Genomic DNA, 12,151 nt, shown 5'->3' with positions numbered 1-12,151 from the left:
AACTGCAACCGCAGACAAAATGCTTGAAAGTGCCTTAGACGCGCGCGGCGCCGAACTGAAGCCTGGATTTGCAGCGGCGTTCTTTATAAGGCGGATTCCACTGTTCGACAACGCCCCCTTTTAGGTAAATTCCGACCCACATTGAGCATTCGCTGCAGGATGACGAGACAGTGACGGGAGGTGGCAATCGTGCCTTGCTTCTTGGGCGACGGAATCAGCTCGCTTCCAGAACTGAAAAAGCAAACAAAATGCTTGAAAGTGCCTTAGACGCCGCCGCGCCGAACTGAAGCCTGGGTTTGCAGCGGCGTTCTTTATAAGGAGGATTCCACTGTTCGACAACGCCCCCTTTTGGGTCAATTCCATGCCACGTTGAGCATGCGCTGCAGGATGACGAGACAGTCACGTGAGGTGGCAATCGTGCGTGCGCTTCTTGGCCGAAGGAATCAGTGCGCTTCCAGAACTGCAACAGCAAACAAAATGCTTGAAAGTGCCTTAGACGCACGCCGCGCCGAACTGAAGTCTGGGTTTGCAGCGGCGTTCTTTATAAGGCGGATTCCACTGTTCGACAACGCCCCCTTTTGGGTTAATTCCGTCCCACGTTGAGCATGCGCTGCAGGATGACGAGACAGTCACGGGAGGTGGCAATCGTGCGTTGCTTCTTGGGTGACGGAATCAGCATGCTTCCAGAACTGCAACAGCAGACAAAATGCTTGAAAGTGCCTTAGACGCGCGCGGCGCCGAACTGAAGCCTTGATTTGCAGCGGCGTTCTTTATAAGGCGGATTCCACTGTTCGACAACGCCTCCTTTTGGGTCAATTCCATCCCACGTTGAGCATGCGCTGCAGAATGACGAGACAGTCACTGGAGGTGGCAATCGTGCGTTGCGTCTTGGGCGACGGAATCAGCGCGCTTCCAGAACTGCAACAGCAAACAAAATGCTTGAAAGTGCCTTAGACGCGCGCGGCGCCGAACTGAAGCCTGGGTTTGCAGCGGCGTTCTTTATAAGGCGGATTCCACTGTTCGACAACGCCCCCTTTTAGGTCAATTCCATCCCTCGTTGAGCATGCGCTGCAGAATGACGAGACAGTCACTGGAGGTGGCAATCGTGCGTTGCGTCTTGGGCGACGGAATCAGCGCGCTTCCAGAACTGCAACAGCAAACAAAATGCTTGAAAGTGCCTTAGACGCACGCCGCGCCGAACTGAAGCCTTGGTTTGCAGCGGCGTTCTTTATAAGGCGGATTCCACAGTTCGACAACGCCCCCTTTTGGGTTAACACCGTCCCACGTTGAGCATGCGCTGCAGGATGACGAGACAGTCACGGGAGGTGGCAATCGTGCGTTGCTTCTTGGGCGACGGAATCAGCACGCTTCCAGAACTGCAACAGCAAACAAAATGCTTAAAAGTGCCTTAGACGCCGCCGCGCCGAACTGATGCCTGGGTTTGCAGCGGCGTTCTATATAAGGCGGATTCCACTGTTCGACAACGCCCCCTTTTGGGTCAATTCCGTCCCACGTTGAGCATGCGCTGCCGAATGACGAGACTGTCACTGGAGGTGGCAATCGTGCGTTGCTTCTTGGGCGACGGAATCAGCACGCTTCCAGAACTGCAACAGCAAACAAAATGCTTGAAAATGCCGTAGACGCGCGCCGCGCCGAACTGAAGTCTGGGTTTGCAGCGGCGTTCTTTATAAGATGGATTCCACTGTTCGACAACGCCCCCTTTTGGGTCAATTCCGTCCCACGTTGAGCATGCGCTGCAGGATGACGAGACAGTCACGGGAGGTGGCAATCGTGCGTTGCTTCTTGGGTGACGGAATCAGCATGCTTCCAGAACTGCAACCGCAGACAAAATGCTTGAAAGTGCCTTAGACGCGCGCGGCGCCGAACTGAAGCCTGGATTTGCAGCGGCGTTCTTTATAAGGCGGATTCCACTGTTCGACAACGCCTCCTTTTGGGTCAATTCCATCCCACGTTGAGCATGCGCTTGCAGAATGACGAGACAGTCACTGGAGGTGGCAATCGTGCGTTGCGTCTTGGGCGACGGAATCAGCGCGCTTCCAGAACTGCAACAGCAAACAAAATGCTTGAAAGTGCCTTAGACGCACGCCGCGCCGAACTGAAGTCTTGGTTTGCAGCGGCGTTCTTTATAAGGCGGATTCCACAGTTCTACAACGCTCCCTTTTGGGTTAATTCCGTCCCACGTTGAGCATGCGCTTCAGGATGACGATACAGTCACTGGAGGTGGCAATCTTGCGTTGCTTCTTGGGCGACGGAATCAGCACGCTTCCAGAACTGAAAAAGCAAACAAAATGCTTGAAAGTGCCTTAGACGCCGCCGCGCCGAACTGAAGCCTGGATTTGCAGCGGCGTTCTTTATAAGGCGGATTCCACTGTTCGACAACGCCCCCTTTTGGGTCAATTCCATGCCACGTTGAGCATGCGCTGCAGGATTACCAGACAGTCACGTGAGGTGGCAATCGTGCGTGCGCTTCTTGGGCGACGGAATCAGTGCGCTTCCAGAACTGCAACAGCAAACAAAATGCTTGAAAGTGCCTTAGACGCGCGCCGCGCCGAACTGAAGCCTGGGTTTGCAGCGGCGTTCTTTATAAGGCGGATTCCACTGTTCGACAACGCCCCCTTTTGGGTTAATTCCATCCCACGTTGAGCATGCGCTGCAGGATGACGAGTCAGTCACGGGAGGTGGCAATCGTGCGTTGCTTCTTGGGCGACGGAATCAGCACGCTTCCAGAACTGCAACAGCAAACAAATTGCTTGAAAGTGCCTTAGACGCGCCGCGCCGAACTGAAGCCTGGGTTTGCAGCGGCGTTCTTTATAAGATGGATTCCACTGTTCGACAGCGCCCCCTTTTGGGTCAATTCCGTCCCACGTTGAGCATGCGCTGCAGGATGACGAGACAGTCACGGGAGGTGGCAATCGTGCGTTGCTTCTTGCGTGACGGAATCAGCATGCTTCCAGAACTGCAACAGCAGGCAAAATGCTTGAAAGTGCCTTAGACGCGCGCGGCGCCGAACTGAAGCCTGGATTTGCAGCGGCGTTCTTTATAAGGCGGATTCCACTGCTCGACAACGCCCCCTTTTGGGTCAATTCCATGCCACGTTGAGCATGCGCTGCAGGATTACGAGACAGTCACGGGAGGTGGCAATCGTGCGTTGCGTCTTGGGCGACGGAATCAGCGCGCTTCCAGAACTGCACCAGCAAACAAAATGCTTGAAAGTGCCTTAGACGCGCGCCGCGCCGAACTGAAGCCTTGGTTTGCAGCGGCGTTCTTTATAAGGCGGATTCCACAGTTCGACAACGCCCCCTTTTGGGTCAATTCCGTCCCAGGTTGAACATGCGCTGCCGAATGACGAGACTGTCACTGGAGGTGGCAATCGTGCGTTGCTTCTTGGGCGACGGAATCAGCACGCTTCCAGGACTGCAACAGCAAACAAAATTCTTGAAAATGCCTTAGACGCGCGCCGCGCCGAACTGAAGCCTGGGTTTGCAGCGGCGTTCTTTATAAAATGGATTCAACTGTTCGACAACGCCCCCTTTTGGGTCAATTCCGTCCCACGGTGAGCATGCGCTGCAGGATGACGAGACAGTCACGGGAGGTGGCAATCGTGCGTTGCTTCTTGGGTGACGGAATCAGCATGCTTCCAGAACTGCAACAGCAGACAAAATGCTTGAAAGTGCCTTAGACGCGCGCCGCGCCGAACTGAAGCCTGGATTTCCCGCGGCGTTCTTTATAAGGCGAATTCCACTGTTCGACAACGCCCCCTTTTGGGTTAATTCCGTCCCACGTTGAGCATGCGCTTCAGGATGACGAGACAGCCACGGGAAGTGGCAATTGTGCGTTGCTTCTTGGGCTATGGAATCAGCACGCTTCCAGAACTGCAACAGCAAACAAAATGCTTGAAAGTGCCTTAGACGCGCGTCGTGACGAACTGAAGCCTGGATTTCCCGCGGCGTTCTTTATAAGGGAAATTCCACTGTTTGACAACGCCCCCTTTTGGGTCAATTCCGTCCGACGTTGAGCATGCGCTGGAGGATGACGAGACAGTGACTGGAGGTGGCAATCGTGCCTTGCTTCTTGGGCGACGGAATCAGCACGCTTCCAGAACTGAAAAAGCAAACAAAATGCTTGAAAGTGCCTTAGACGCCGCCGCACCGAACTGAAGCCTGGGTTTGCAGCGGCGTTCTTTATAAGGCGGATTCCACTGTTCGACAACGCCCCCTTTTGGGTTAATTCCGTCCCACGTTGAGCATGCGCTGCAGGATGACGAGACAGTCACGGGAGGTGGCAATCGTGCGTTGCTTCTTGGGTGACGGAATCAGCATGCTTCCAGAACTGCAACAGCAGACAAAATGCTTGAAAGTGCCTTAGACGCGCGCGGCGCCGAACTGAAGCCTTGATTTGCAGCGGCGTTCTTTATAAGGCGGATTCCACTGTTCGACAACGCCTCCTTTTGGGTCAATTCCATCCCACGTTGAGCATGCGCTGCAGAATGACGAGACAGTCACTGGAGGTGGCAATCGTGCGTTGCGTCTTGGGCGACGGAATCAGCGCGCTTCCAGAACTGCAACAGCAAACAAAATGCTTGAAAGTGCCTTAGACGCGCGCGGCGCCGAACTGAAGCCTGGGTTTGCAGCGGCGTTCTTTATAAGGCGGATTCCACTGTTCGACAACGCCCCCTTTTAGGTCAATTCCATCCCACGTTGAGCATGCGCTGCAGAATGACGAGACAGTCACTGGAGGTGGCAATCGTGCGTTGCGTCTTGGGCGACGGAATCAGCGCGCTTCCAGAACTGCAACAGCAAACAAAATGCTTGAAAGTGCCTTAGACGCACGCCGCGCCGAACTGAAGCCTTGGTTTGCAGCGGCGTTCTTTATAAGGCGGATTCCACAGTTCGACAACGCCCCCTTTTGGGTTAACACCGTCCCACGTTGAGCATGCGCTGCAGGATGACGAGACAGTCACGGGAGGTGGCAATCGTGCGTTGCTTCTTGGGCGACGGAATCAGCACGCTTCCAGAACTGCAACAGCAAACAAAATGCTTAAAAGTGCCTTAGACGCCGCCGCGCCGAACTGATGCCTGGGTTTGCAGCGGCGTTCTATATAAGGCGGATTCCACTGTTCGACAACGCCCCCTTTTGGGTCAATTCCGTCCCACGTTGAGCATGCGCTGCCGAATGACGAGACTGTCACTGGAGGTGGCAATCGTGCGTTGCTTCTTGGGCGACGGAATCAGCACGCTTCCAGAACTGCAACAGCAAACAAAATGCTTGAAAATGCCGTAGACGCGCGCCGCGCCGAACTGAAGTCTGGGTTTGCAGCGGCGTTCTTTATAAGATGGATTCCACTGTTCGACAACGCCCCCTTTTGGGTCAATTCCGTCCCACGTTGAGCATGCGCTGCAGGATGACGAGACAGTCACGGGAGGTGGCAATCGTGCGTTGCTTCTTGGGTGACGGAATCAGCATGCTTCCAGAACTGCAACCGCAGACAAAATGCTTGAAAGTGCCTTAGACGCGCGCGGCGCCGAACTGAAGCCTGGATTTGCAGCGGCGTTCTTTATAAGGCGGATTCCACTGTTCGACAACGCCTCCTTTTGGGTCAATTCCATCCCACGTTGAGCATGCGCTTGCAGAATGACGAGACAGTCACTGGAGGTGGCAATCGTGCGTTGCGTCTTGGGCGACGGAATCAGCGCGCTTCCAGAACTGCAACAGCAAACAAAATGCTTGAAAGTGCCTTAGACGCACGCCGCGCCGAACTGAAGTCTTGGTTTGCAGCGGCGTTCTTTATAAGGCGGATTCCACAGTTCTACAACGCTCCCTTTTGGGTTAATTCCGTCCCACGTTGAGCATGCGCTTCAGGATGACGAGACAGCCACGGGAAGTGGCAATTGTGCGTTGCTTCTTGGGCTATGGAATCAGCACGCTTCCAGAACTGCAACAGCAAACAAAATGCTTGAAAGAGCCTTAGACGCGCGCCGCGCCAAATTGAAGCCTGGGTTTGCAGCGGCGTTCTTTAAAAGGCTGATTCCACTGTTCGACAACGCCCCCTTTTGGGTCAATTCCATCCCACGTTGAGCATGCGCTGCAGGATGACGATACAGTCACTGGAGGTGGCAATCTTGCGTTGCTTCTTGGGCGACGGAATCAGCACGCTTCCAGAACTGAAAAAGCAAACAAAATGCTTGAAAGTGCCTTAGACGCCGCCGCGCCGAACTGAAGCCTGGATTTGCAGCGGCGTTCTTTATAAGGCGGATTCCACTGTTCGACAACGCCCCCTTTTGGGTCAATTCCATGCCACGTTGAGCATGCGCTGCAGGATTACCAGACAGTCACGTGAGGTGGCAATCGTGCGTGCGCTTCTTGGGCGACGGAATCAGTGCGCTTCCAGAACTGCAACAGCAAACAAAATGCTTGAAAGTGCCTTAGACGCGCGCCGCGCCGAACTGAAGCCTGGGTTTGCAGCGGCGTTCTTTATAAGGCGGATTCCACTGTTCGACAACGCCCCCTTTTGGGTTAATTCCATCCCACGTTGAGCATGCGCTGCAGGATGACGAGTCAGTCACGGGAGGTGGCAATCGTGCGTTGCTTCTTGGGCGACGGAATCAGCACGCTTCCAGAACTGCAACAGCAAACAAATTGCTTGAAAGTGCCTTAGACGCGCCGCGCCGAACTGAAGCCTGGGTTTGCAGCGGCGTTCTTTATAAGATGGATTCCACTGTTCGACAGCGCCCCCTTTTGGGTCAATTCCGTCCCACGTTGAGCATGCGCTGCAGGATGACGAGACAGTCACGGGAGGTGGCAATCGTGCGTTGCTTCTTGCGTGACGGAATCAGCATGCTTCCAGAACTGCAACAGCAGGCAAAATGCTTGAAAGTGCCTTAGACGCGCGCGGCGCCGAACTGAAGCCTGGATTTGCAGCGGCGTTCTTTATAAGGCGGATTCCACTGCTCGACAACGCCCCCTTTTGGGTCAATTCCATGCCACGTTGAGCATGCGCTGCAGGATTACGAGACAGTCACGGGAGGTGGCAATCGTGCGTTGCGTCTTGGGCGACGGAATCAGCGCGCTTCCAGAACTGCACCAGCAAACAAAATGCTTGAAAGTGCCTTAGACGCGCGCCGCGCCGAACTGAAGCCTTGGTTTGCAGCGGCGTTCTTTATAAGGCGGATTCCACAGTTCGACAACGCCCCCTTTTGGGTCAATTCCGTCCCAGGTTGAACATGCGCTGCCGAATGACGAGACTGTCACTGGAGGTGGCAATCGTGCGTTGCTTCTTGGGCGACGGAATCAGCACGCTTCCAGGACTGCAACAGCAAACAAAATTCTTGAAAATGCCTTAGACGCGCGCCGCGCCGAACTGAAGCCTGGGTTTGCAGCGGCGTTCTTTATAAAATGGATTCAACTGTTCGACAACGCCCCCTTTTGGGTCAATTCCGTCCCACGGTGAGCATGCGCTGCAGGATGACGAGACAGTCACGGGAGGTGGCAATCGTGCGTTGCTTCTTGGGTGACGGAATCAGCATGCTTCCAGAACTGCAACAGCAGACAAAATGCTTGAAAGTGCCTTAGACGCGCGCCGCGCCGAACTGAAGCCTGGATTTCCCGCGGCGTTCTTTATAAGGCGAATTCCACTGTTCGACAACGCCCCCTTTTGGGTTAATTCCGTCCCACGTTGAGCATGCGCTTCAGGATGACGAGACAGCCACGGGAAGTGGCAATTGTGCGTTGCTTCTTGGGCTATGGAATCAGCACGCTTCCAGAACTGCAACAGCAAACAAAATGCTTGAAAGTGCCTTAGACGCGCGTCGTGACGAACTGAAGCCTGGATTTCCCGCGGCGTTCTTTATAAGGGAAATTCCACTGTTTGACAACGCCCCCTTTTGGGTCAATTCCGTCCGACGTTGAGCATGCGCTGGAGGATGACGAGACAGTGACGGGAGGTGGCAATCGTGCCTTGCTTCTTGGGCGACGGAATCAGCACGCTTCCAGAACTGAAAAAGCGAACAAAATGCTTGAAAGTGCCTTAGACGCCGCCGCACCGAACTGAAGCCTGGGTTTGCAGCGGCGTTCTTTATAAGATGGATTCCACTGTTCGACAACGCCCCCTTTTGTGTCAATTCCGTCCCACGTTGAGCATGCGCTGCAGGATGACGAGACAGTCACGGCAGGTGGCAATCGTGCGTTGCTTCTTGGGTGACGGAATCAGCATGCTTCCAGAACTGCAACAGCAGACAAAATGCATGAAAGTGCCTTAGACGCGCGCGGCGCCGAACTGATGCCTGGAGTTGCAGCGGCGTTCTTTATGAGGTGGATTCCACTGTACGACAACGCCTCCTTTTGGGTCAATTCCATCCCACGTTGAGCATGCGCTGCAGAATGACGAGACAGTCACTGGAGGTGGCAATCGTGTGTTGCTTCTTGGGCGACGGAATCTGCACGCTTCCAGAAATGCAACAGCAAACAAAATGCTTGAAAGTGCCTTAGACGCGCGTCGTGACGAACTGAAGCCTGGATTTCCCGCGGCGTTCTTTATAAGGGAAATTCCACTGTTTGACAACGCCCCCTTTTGGGTCAATTCCGTCCGACGTTGAGCATGCGCTGCAGGATGACGAGACAGTCACGGGAGGTGGCAATCGTGCGTTGCTTCTTGGGTGACGGAATCAGCTCGCTTCCAGAACTGCAACACCAAACAAAATCCTTGAAAGTGCCTTAGACGCGCGCCGCGCCGAACTGAAGCCTGGGTTTGCAGCGGCGTTCTTTATAAGGCGGATTCCACTGTTCGACAACGCCCCCTTTTAGGTCAATTCCGACCCACATTGAGCATTCGCTGCAGGATGACGAGACAGTGACGGGAGGTGGCAATCGTGCCTTGCTTCTTGGGCGACGGAATCAGCTCGCTTCCAGAACTGAAAAAGCAAACAAAATGCTTGAAAGTGCCTTAGACGCCGCCGCTCCGAACTGAAGCCTGGGTTTGCAGCGGCGTTCTTTATAAGGAGGATTCCACTGTTCGACAACGCCCCCTTTTGGGTCAATTCCATGCCACGTTGAGCATGCGCTGCAGGATGACGAGACAGTCACGTGAGGTGGCAATCGTGCGTGCGCTTCTTGGCCGAAGGAATCAGTGCGCTTCCAGAACTGCAACCGCAAACAAAATGCTTGAAAGTGCCTTAGACGCACGCCGCGCCGAACTGAAGCCTGGGTTTGCAGCGGCGTTCTTTATAAGGCGGATTCCACTGTTCGACAACGCCCCCTTTTGGGTTAATTCCGTCCCACGTTGAGCATGCGCTGCAGGATGACGAGACAGTCACGGGAGGTGGCAATCGTGCGTTGCTTCTTGGGTGACGGAATCAGCATGCTTCCAGAACTGCAACAGCAGACAAAATGCTTGAAAGTGCCTTAGACGCGCGCGGCGCCGAACTGAAGCCTTGATTTGCAGCGGCGTTCTTTATAAGGCGGATTCCACTGTTCGACAACGCCTCCTTTTGGGTCAATTCCATGCCACGTTGAGCATGCGCTGCAGAATGACGAGACAGTCACTGGAGGTGGCAATCGTGCGTTGCGTCTTGGGCGACGGAATCAGCGCGCTTCCAGAACTGCAACAGCAAACAAAATGCTTGAAAGTGCCTTAGACGCGCGCGGCGCCGAACTGAAGCCTTGATTTGCAGCGGCGTTCTTTATAAGGCGGATTCCACTGTTCGACAACGCCTCCTTTTGGGTCAATTCCATCCCACGTTGAGCATGCGCTGCAGAATGACGAGACAGTCACTGGAGGTGGCAATCGTGCGTTGCGTCTTGGGTGACGGAATCAGCATGCTTCCAGAACTGCAACAGCAGACAAAATGCTTGAAAGTGCCTTAGACGCGCGCCGCGCCGAACTGAAGCCTGGATTTCCCGCGGCGTTCTTTATAAGGCGAATTCCACTGTTCGACAACGCCCCCTTTTGGGTTAATTCCGTCCCACGTTGAGCATGCGATTCAGGATGACGAGACAGCCACGGGAAGTGGCAATTGTGCGTTGCTTCTTGGGCTATGGAATCAGCACGCTTCCAGAACTGCAACAGCAAACAAAATGCTTGAAAGAGCCTTACACGCGCGCCGCGCCAAACTGAAGCCTGGGTTTGCAGCGGCGTTCTTTATAAGGCTGATTCCACTGTTCGACAACGCCCCCTTTTGGGTCAATTCCATCCCACGTTGAGCATGCGCTGGAGGATGACGAGACAGTGACGGGAGGTGGCAATCGTGCCTTGCTTCTTGGGCGACGGAATCAGCACGCTTCCAGAACTGAAAAAGCAAACAAAATGCTTGAAAGTGCCTTAGACGCCGCCGCACCGAACTGAAGCCTGGGTTTGCAGCGGCGTTCTTTATAAGATGGATTCCACTGTTCGACAACGCCCCCTTTTGGGTAAATTCCGTCCCACGTTGAGCATGCGCTGCAGGATGACGAGACAGTCACGGGAGGTGGCAATCCTGCGTTGCTTCTTGGGTGACGGAATCAGCATGCTTCCAGAACTGCAACAGCAGACAAAATGCTTGAAAGTGCCTTAGACGCGCGCGGCGCCGAACTGCTGCCTGGAGTTGCAGCGGCGTTCTTTATAAGGCGGATTCCACTGTACGACAACGCCTCCTTTTGGGTCAATTCCATCCCACGTTGAGCATGCGCTGCAGAATGACGAGACAGTCACTGGAGGTGGCAATCGTGTGTTGCTTCTTGGGCGACGGAATCTGCACGCTTCCAGAAATGCAACAGCAAACAAAATGCTTGAAAGTGCCTTAGACGCGCGTCGTGACGAACTGAAGCCTGGATTTCCCGCGGCGTTCTTTATAAGGGAAATTCCACTGTTTGACAACGCCCCCTTTTGGGTCAATTCCGTCCGACGTTGAGCATGCGCTGCAGGATGACGAGACAGTCACGGGAGGTGGCCATCGTGCGTTGCTTCTTGTTTGACGGAATCAGCTCGCTTCCAGAACTGCAACACCAAACAAAATCCTTGAAAGTGCCTTAGACGCGCGCCGCGCCGAACTGAAGCCTGGGTTTGCAGCGGCGTTCTTTATAAGGCGGATTCCACTGTTCGACAACGCCCCCTTTTAGGTCAATTCCGACCCACATTGAGCATTCGCTGCAAGATGACGAGACAGTGACGGGAGGTGGCAATCGTGCCTTGCTTCTTGGGCGACGGAATCAGCTCGCTTCCAGAACTGAAAAAGCAAACAAAATGCTTGAAAGTGCCTTAGACGCCGCCGCGCCGAACTGAAGCCTGGGTTTGCAGCGGCGTTCTTTATAAGGAGGATTCCACTGTTCGACAACGCCCCCGTTTTGGGTCAATTCCGTGCCACGTTGAGCATGCGCTGCAGGATGACGAGACAGTCACGTGAGGTGGCAATCGTGCGTGCGCTTCTTGGCCGAAGGAATCAGTGCGCTTCCAGAACTGCAACAGCAAACAAAATGCTTGAAAGTGCCTTAGACGCACGCCGCGCCGAACTGAAGCCTGGGTTTGCAGCGGCGTTCTTTATAAGGCGGATTCCACTGTTCGACAACGCCCCCTTTTGGGTTAATTCCGCCCCACGTTGAGCATGCGCTGCAGGATGACGAGACAGTCACGGGAGGTAGCAATCGTGCGTTGCTTCTTGGGTGACGGAATCAACATGCTTCCAGAACTGCAACAGCAGACAAAATGCTTGAAAGTGCCTTAGACGCGCGCGGCGCCGAACTGAAGCCTTGATTTGCAGCGGCGTTCTTTATAAGGCGGATTCCACTGTTCGACAACGCCTCCTTTTGGGTCAATTCCATCCCACGTTGAGCATGCGCTGCAGAATGACGAGACAGTCACTGGAGGTGGCAATCGTGCGTTGCTTCTTGGGCGACGGAATCAGCACGCTTCCAGAACTGCAACAGCAAACAAAATGCTTAAAAGTGCCTTAGACGCCGCCGCGCCGAACTGATGCCTGGGTTTGCAGCGGCGTTCTATATAAGGCGGATTCCACTGTTCGACAACGCCCCCTATTGGGTCAATTCCGTCCCACGTTGAGCACGCGCTGCCGAATGACGAGACTGTCACTGGAGGTGGCAATCGTGCGTTGCTTCTTGGGCGACGGAATCAGCACGCTTCCAGAACTGCAACAGCAAACAAAAT

This window comes from Amblyomma americanum, chromosome 5, assembly GCF_052857255.1.
Source record: "Amblyomma americanum isolate KBUSLIRL-KWMA chromosome 5, ASM5285725v1, whole genome shotgun sequence".
Taxonomy (NCBI): Eukaryota; Metazoa; Arthropoda; class Arachnida; order Ixodida; family Ixodidae; genus Amblyomma; species Amblyomma americanum.
This window is presented reverse-complemented; position numbering follows the sequence as displayed.